We start from the raw sequence: 8,189 nt of genomic DNA, 5'->3' as shown, positions 1-8,189 counted from the left end.
CTGCTCTAATCATCCAGGGTCAGAATCAGACAACTAGGGACAGTCCCTCTGTCCCACATCCCACTGAATTATTCAATCCAGCCAGTCCTAAACTGTTTACCCTGCCTTGACTTGCCTTTCCCATGGAAACAATTTGCTTAGAACTGCGGGAGGCTCCCAAGGGGGTCATCTCCCACCCGTGGGGCTTGGGGATCAACAGGGAGAGCCAGAACCTGCTACGGGCACTTCCTTCCCCTGTGCCTAGACTGGCAGCCCTGGAGATGGGTGAGTAAAATGGAACCATCATCTCTTCCTTCCTCTTTCCTCCTCCTCAAGAGATTTGAGGGCATAGGCCTACTTGATGCCAGTTCCCTTTCTCTGGTCTGCTCCCCAGCCACCATCCACAGTCCCCACAACCCGCACAGCCTGAATGAAGCCTCGGGATCCCCTGCAGAGCGAGTGCTTTTTCAGCTGGGGGGGTGGGGGCTGTAGCTCATCCAAGCCCCTCATCTTCCCCTGTCCCACAATCTGCTCCCCACTCCCCTGGTGGCAGGAATCAATCCCGGTCCGGCTCTGCGGATCCATCATCCTGGGACTGGGCCTCTTTGCCTCTGGCCACCTGGGCCCACGAGGTCTCCCCATGGCCACCTCACCACTCAGCCCCGCTCCTGGCTTCCAGAAACAGCTCAGCCTATCCGGGAATGAACTGGAGGTCACGTGTGATACAAACAGTTGTGGGGGAAGTGTTAGTAAGTGCTGTTGTGTGTGAGGCTCGTTGGTCTAGGGGTATGATTCTCGCTTTGGGTGTGAGAGGTCCCGGGTTCAAATCCTGGACGAGCCCAAACCATGCATACTTGCTCTCTACTATTTTAACTTGGGAATATCGAGTTACAGGCTGGCTCCTTTGGGTAGGGAGGAGTGACTGTCACCTTCACAGTCAGCCCCCCTGCGTGTCACAGGAGCATCCAGTCCCACCTCCTCTCCACTCTCGGTGGCCCTGATGCCCCCCACCCCTCCTTCGCTAGACACCTGTTTGCTCCTACCCTCCCAACTGAGATGGGCTGCTCTAAGTGTAAAATGCAAGTCAGGTTTTGAAGACGTGTTACCAGAAAAGTAAGGTATCTTACTACGTGTTGAAATGATATTTTGGATATACTGGGTTATGTAAAATATATTACCATTAATTTTACCTGTTTCTTTGGACTTATTGTTATTGTTTTTAATGTGCTACTAGAAAATTTTAAGTGGCAGATGCGGCTTGTATTTGTGGCCTGTAATAATGGACCACGCTGGGCCAGTGGCGTGACTCTCGCTGCGGGGATAGAGGTCCTGGGTCCAAATGTTGACTGAGCTCATGACTGTTCCTTCTGGTTTAGGGACCACAGGACGGGGTAGGGGAGTACGGCGGGGGGGCTCTGGACAAGAAGCTTAGCCATGCAGGCCTTTCTTTCACCAACTGTTAAATGGGGACTGTTCTGATTCAGAACGATTTATTTGAAAGATTGTCCTTTCTGCCACTTGATGTGTAGTACAAACTTCTTCACAAATCAAGAGTCTGTGTTGTTCTAATACTTTTCCCATGTAGCCTTGTGCCCAAATGGGTTTAGCTTTGTGGGTAAGTCTTGATACCCAGGAGTGTTAGTCTCTCAAATTTGTTTTGGTTCTTATTGGCCTTTCACACGTTCATATAAGTGTGAGAATCAACTTGTCAGTTTACACAAAAATAGTGATTGGGATTTCGATTGGTATAGTATTGATTCTGTAGGTCAGTTTGGGGTGGTTTGACATCATTACAATACTGAGTCTTTCAAGTCATAAACATGATGAATCTCTTCTTTATTAAGGTCTTCTTTAACTTATAATAGTGTTTTATAGTTTTCTGAGATAGGGTTTGTACATCTTTCCCTAGAATTTTTGGTAGGTGTTTGATGTTGTTGATACCATTGTAAATTATATCACTTTGGATATACTTTTCTATTTTTTTGCAGATATACAAAATTATAATCAATTTTGATGTATTAATCTGGGATTCAGTGACACTGTGAAACTCACATGTTATTTCTAATCTTATAGAATTTTCTATATATTCACGCATGTCATCTGTGAATCAAGGCAGTATTACTTACTTCCCATCCTTATTTTAATTACTTTTCATTACTTTTCTTGTCTTATTGCACTAACTAGAACCTCCAATAAAATAGAAATGTGATGGAAGTCATTCTTGTTTTGTTGCAGAATTTGCAGAGAGAAGTTTTCAAAATTCTACTATTATATATGTTTGCTGCCTTTTGTTTTAATAGTTACCATGCGACAGTTGTTGCTGTGTACCACTGCCGGCCTTCGAGGTAGAAAACAGTACGTTTGGGGTCACTTGGCTGGCTTGGTCGCCGAGCATCAGAGCCTTGCTTTGCTTGAGCGGTGATCTTAAGGTCCTAGGATGGAGCCCCACTTCTGGCTCTGTGCTCCGCAGGGTCTCTGCTGGACTGTTTCCCTCTCTCCCGCCCCCTCTGCTGCTCCCCCTGCTCTCTCTTAGTAGAGAGGTACATGGGTAAAATCCTTAAATTCAATTAAATAAAATGATATGTTTTTATGCTTATGGATTCTTTGGGTCAGGAATTCAAAAGGGGATAGCAGGTACAACCTGCACCTGTTAAACTGGAGTTTGGGAGAACTTGAATTCTAATAGCCTCCATGGACCCCTCTGCTCCCATGTCTGTCATATGAACAGCTCAGCCCGGACTGTGGAATGAGCATCTACACAGGTTTTCTACATGTGCTTGGACTTCCTCATAGACAAGAAAAGTGACTTGAAAGATTGTTTCTTTTCTCCTGACTATGGGTTTATTTTCCTGCTTCTTTTCATGTATGCTCATTTTTCATTGAATGTCACATGTTTATAATCTTACTTTGTTGGGTGCTGGACATTTTTTTTTAAGCAATCTATACACCCAGCATGGGACTGGAACTCATGCCCCTGAGATCGAGTCACCTGCTCCCTAGACTGAGGCAGCCAGGTTCCCCTAGGGTCTTGCTTTTAAACTTAGGTAGATGGAACTAGGAGAAGGTTTCTCTTTACTTCATAGATTGCCCAGGGATGAAAACCACAACAAGCAGGGGCCCAAACACTCAGTACTGGGGTCCACCAAGGGCACGTGTCCTTAATACCCATAAACACAATTGGTCCCTGGTCAGGCTTTGCTCAGGGCTAAGCAACAGATTTGAGTCTGACTCTGGGGCTTTTCTTTTCTAGAGAGAGTGAGGCGGAGGCTCCCCCTTGACGTAAAGAAAGAACCACAGAAAATTTCCCAGTGTCTGGCTAGCTCACTCAGTAGACCACAAAGATCTCTCCCAGCCTGGGTTTGGAGCACCACGCTGGCCTTTTCCCCCAACCTCAGAAAGGGTTCTCGGTTCCAAGGCATCCACGTAAAGATCAGCATCGGCAATGCTTGGCCCATTTATTGCTCAGAGTGCTAGGGAATCGCTGAGAAAATCAGCTAATGGGAGAAGTCGACGCCTCTCCCCCCAGTTCCTTTCCGGGTTCATGCACCCCCTGGAACTAGAGGACCTAAATGAGAAACAGCAAGCGTGGGGCTGCCTATGTTATATTCGGGAGAGTGCAACTCCCTGCCCATTCTTTCGTGGCACTCCTGCAGCTGGTGCAGTCCCGAGAACGATGGATGGGGCACCCTCCCCCGGGGTCAGCTTTCTCAAAATGTAGGCTTTGTTCAGGGTAAAACCAACCAAGGGCAGAGGCCCATGTCCCAGCTTCGGGGGTCCTAAGAGGTGTAGCGCGGAGTCGTGGCTGACAACAGTCTTTGACAACAGAAACCACTCAGGAGTGCCAAAACGTAGCCATCCTACCCCAGGTGGGACTCGAACCCACAATCCCTGGCTTAGGAGGCCAGTGCCTTCTCCATTAGGCCACCGGGGCGCGCCCCTGAGGCGCCGGCTCCCGGGTCAGGACCCGCCCCTATCCACGCTCAGGCGAGGCGCCGGTGGGTAGCGCGAAGTGTCTCGAGAGCCTTTGCTTTTTGGCGACGTCGGTTCTGGCGTTTGGCTGTGCTGCTGCTTCGTTTACGGCGCCGGGCAGGTGCGGAGTCCTGGCACCTCTCCCCCTTCCCCGCGCCCGGTCCCGTCGGGTCCCGGGGCCGCCCCAGCTGCTCAGCCGCCCGAGTCCCCGCCGCACCCTTTTCGGTCCCTCGGCGGTTGGAAGCCTCCGGCGTGTGCATCCCCGGGAATGGCCCGGGGACACTGGGGCATCGCGCCGACTCTCACCCTCCCCTTTGTGGTATCAGGGAAAACTGCCTACAGGTCCCTTACCCTGCGCGGAGGTGGGCGAGGCATGGTCACCAAGGACCGAACCCGTCGTCTTCGTTCTGGCTCCTTGGTTTAAGGCACGGTGCTTGTTTTGGGGGCTTACTGTCCCTGCGCCCGAGTCTCGGCCATCCCCAAGTGTCCAGATTTTGTTGGCGTCAGGTGGGGGCGAGCCGGGAAGGTGTCTCCCCCTTTTAGTCCCCAGCACTGGAGAGGTGGTCGATGCGGCTTTTTCCTACTGGAGAGGTGTCCTTCACTCGGCGTCGCGCGGAGGGGGCAGAAGGACCCTGGTGGGAAGGAACGAGGTCTGGGGAGAACTGGGAACCTCCGCCTGTGCCCTTGGACCGACGTGGCCCCTTGTCCCACCACAATGTGGAGACTCAGCCAGCCCAGACCGCAAACCACGCCCCAAGCGTGGGGTTGGAGGGGCTGGCTCGGTTACTCCTCCGCGGCGGCATGGGCGAGTCCTCTACGGTTCAAGGATTGGAACCCAGTTTCTGGTCCTGGGCTGGGGGTGCAGGTCCTCCCTGTCCTCGGATCACACCACTAGAAATTCTGCAGCCAAGTCACCTGAGGCCTCAGAACAAAGGACAGAGCGCCAAGGACATATAACTGTCGCCCGGCTAGCTCAGTCGGTAGAGCATGAGACTCTTAATCTCAGGGTCGTGGGTTCGAGCCCCACGCTGGGCGGGCACTGCATTTTGGACCCCTGTTGAGAGAGATCTTCCTGAGAAAACAAATCTCATGGTTGCTCATTGAATCAGAAAGCACGGTGCTGGGGCGCCTGAGTGGCTCAGTGGGTTAGGCCGCTGCCTTCGGCTCAGGTCATGATCCCAGGTCCTGGGTTTGAGCCCCACGTTGGGCTTTCTGCTCGGCAGGGAGCCTGCTTCCTCCTCTCTCTCTGCCTGCATCTCTGCTTACTTGTGATTTCTCTCTGTCAAATAAATAAATAAAATTTAAAAAAAAAAAAAGAAAGAAAGAAAGCACGGTACTTGGGTGTTACTTTTACCTTCAAGGGAGACAGTCTGAGGCACTTTCTCTGCCTTGGGAGTTTTTAATTTTTAGGGACGGTGGTGGCTTCAGCATAGATGGGCAGAGCCAAGCTTGGAGGGGCAGGTCTGTATAGGTGAATCTAAGCTTTCCCCCTATGGACTGAGTCTCCCTGCCTCACTTGTAGTCATCAGGTCACTCTGGGTCAGTCAGGCTCAGTTGGTAGGGCCTCAGGCACCTCATACTAAAGGAGATTCATATCCTACACCTTGTCTATGCGTGGTTGCTACGGTTGTCAAACTGCACCTGGGAACCCAGAGGAACAGATGATCTGTCTCCAGATGAGAAGGGGAGTGGGCAGAGGGTCAGGCAGGAAGGACCCTGACCCAGGAGACAGTGTCCCATTGTCCCACTAACTGAGGGTCTACTGTCACACCCTGCTTCTGCCAGAAGAATAGACTTAGATTTCCAGCATTCTCAAGTCTCCTCCACGGCCACCATCTTCTCTGTGAGCAAGGGGCCTCAGGGCAGTCCAGACTCCAGAGCCCCAGTGGAGGGACAGTGGCCAATCTTCTCCTCTCAGCACGTACTCACACCTGACCCCTGACCCCAGAGGCTCCCACAGGCTGGGAAGTAGGTGGAGAGGGAACTAGGACCAGGGCTGGTCCACCTGCTTCTAGGCCAAGTTCTGCTTCCTTTTGAGACTCCCCTACTCTTATTCCCACTAAGGCTGCTGCCCTTGGAGGAGGGTCCACTGAGGCTCTTATTTGAGGGACATGGCCTGAAGTCCGCCTTGGGCCCACCTTTTAGGGCGCTGGACCTGGGGGTTTAACTGAGACCTTCACCTAGACACTCTGGGCTCCCAGCTTGAAAAAATCTTACCATCTGTTGTGAGGCCTGGACCAACCTGGAACCCATACAAGAAAATAATTCAGAAGATACCCCAAGATGGGGCCTCCTGGCATTTTCCAGACATTTTCTATTCAGACCCACAGAGTGAGCTGTCTCCCCTACCCCCAGTAGCCCTGCGCAACCCCCTGGCCCTGGAAGGAGGGATGGGCGAGGAGAAGGGACGGAGAGAGAAGGCCAGGAGCCCAGGTATGGGGAGGACAGTTCAGGAAATAAGGGACAGATACATTCAACATGAAACCTGACCCCAGTGATAAGGGCCAATTTCTGGGGCCCTCTGCTCTCCCCACCGACATGCAGGTGGCCCTACTCTCCCTGTGCCTGCCTTCCTTACCCCAGCCTGGCACTGCCTCTCTCCAGGGACCCCCTCCAGCATCCAGGAGATGTCCCTGTCCACAGCCCTACTGTTGTACTTGTCCTCGAAGCCTCAGCCTGAGAGCCTGTCCCAGCCAGTGATTCCCAGAAGAGTGGATGGCTCCAGGTCTCACAGAACTGGGGTCAAGACCACTTTCTTCCATGGAGAGATGAGCGGCAGATGAAGTAGCTGACCTTGAGGGATTTGTTAATCTGGGGGCGCACAACTTGCTTTGGGAGTGAGAAGTCCTGGATTCAAATCCCTGACAAGCCCTTCTCTTGCGCACAAACACTTTTGGGGGGTGGGTGGAATGGTGGGTCCTGATTATAGGTCCCTTAATTTTACAAGGGAAAGCAAAGGGATTGAAAGTAGAGAGGGTGGGGGAGGGAGTTGCTGGTGCCCCCCCCCTCATCGAGGTCCCATGTGTCACTGTGGATCCACAGAGCTGACCCTTGTCCCTAAACCCTGCATCCACACTTTGCTGCATACACTCCATCCCTGAATCTCAGCCTCAGGGGGACTCTACTTCCTGGAGAGAGCCTGCACTGGTGTTTTCCATGGCTTGCCATCTGGGGTCTTGCCATCTGGAGTCCTAAAAGAACTGCAGGAGGGTTACAGGACTAGACTCCACTCTTTTCCAGCTGTGCTCCACAGATCTGGACCCCCAAAACCCAGCCTCTCGGGGGTCAGTTTATCCGTCTGTTAAGTGGGGATGATCACAGCTCATGACTCAGATTTGTCTGGGATATTCAATTACTTATATTTTATGTAAAGCACTTAGAACAGACCCTTGAGACTAAGACTTTGAGCCTCCCATTAGTCAGTTAGAACTTTCATTGCCGGTTGCCGTCCACTGGAGGCATTGAGGATTCCCACCCACACGGGTTATTTCTCTGCTCCCAGCTATCCACTCCTGCCCGAAAAGTGCCCTGTTGGGTGCACAATGTGTGAGGTTCCTGCTCCCCCAGGAAGCCATGCTTGGTTCCTGCCCTCAGAGCATCTGCCCCTTGTACCAGGAGTGACCTCCCATGGGTGCTTCTGGACTCCCGTTCCCGAGAGCAGAGAGAGTAGCCATTCCAGTACCCACGCCCAGGACAGGGCAAGGACCAGTGCCCTTTAAGGCTGACACCAGGGGCTTCCTTGCTCCTTGTTACTAAGATCCCAGGGATGGAATTCCACAGGGGTTTTCCTCCTCGGGAACACAGCAGGCTGTCCCTAATTAACAGACTAGAAAGTAAAAACCTAGGCTCCTCGGGCTGGGATTTGATCCTCTTGCATTCTAAGGGAGGATTATACCCCTGAAAACTCCTGTTGCTGCCAACCTCTCCCCTCTGCTCAGCAACGCTATTGTCGCTCCAGTCCTCATGGCTCTAGTGGGGGAAAGTTTGGTATCAGTCAAGTAGAGGGACTTACGGGGTCCCTCCCAGTCCCTAATGTTCAGTAGTTTGGAAAGTCCGTATTTGTTGTCCTTCCAGGCCAGTTTAGAGGGTTTTAGTCCAGGACAATAGGCGCTGGCGATTGGGGACAGAGCAACGTTCCCGGTTTGCGACCCACTGCGGGCGAGCTGTGCCCCCCACAGTTCACCCTGAGATTCTCTTTCCTTCACTGGATCCCAGCTAGGGCTGGAGACCAGCCCTCCCCC

At 52.2% G+C, this 8,189-nt stretch overlaps 3 non-coding genes across 3 annotated transcripts; 2 read left to right on the top strand and 1 right to left on the bottom strand.

Moving 5' to 3' along the window:
* Positions 1-748: 748 nt before the first annotated feature.
* TRNAP-UGG lies at positions 749-820 on the top strand. The gene has a single exon. It is a non-coding gene; the product is annotated as a tRNA-Pro (tRNA).
* Positions 821-3,837: 3,017 nt separating this feature from the next.
* Positions 3,838-3,910, bottom strand: TRNAR-CCU. Its single transcript has one exon. It is a non-coding gene; the product is annotated as a tRNA-Arg (tRNA).
* A 1,000-nt stretch (positions 3,911-4,910) lies between these two features.
* Positions 4,911-4,983, top strand: TRNAK-CUU. Its single transcript has one exon. It is a non-coding gene; the product is annotated as a tRNA-Lys (tRNA).
* The last annotated feature ends 3,206 nt before the right edge of the window (positions 4,984-8,189 follow it).

The sequence above is a fragment of the Enhydra lutris genome, unplaced genomic scaffold, assembly GCF_002288905.1.
Source record: "Enhydra lutris kenyoni isolate GAN:26980312 unplaced genomic scaffold, ASM228890v2 scaffoldscaffold45, whole genome shotgun sequence".
Classification (NCBI taxonomy): Eukaryota; Metazoa; Chordata; class Mammalia; order Carnivora; family Mustelidae; genus Enhydra; species Enhydra lutris.
The sequence above is the reverse complement of the archived record's forward strand: the minus strand, read 5'-3'. Positions and strand labels throughout refer to the sequence as shown.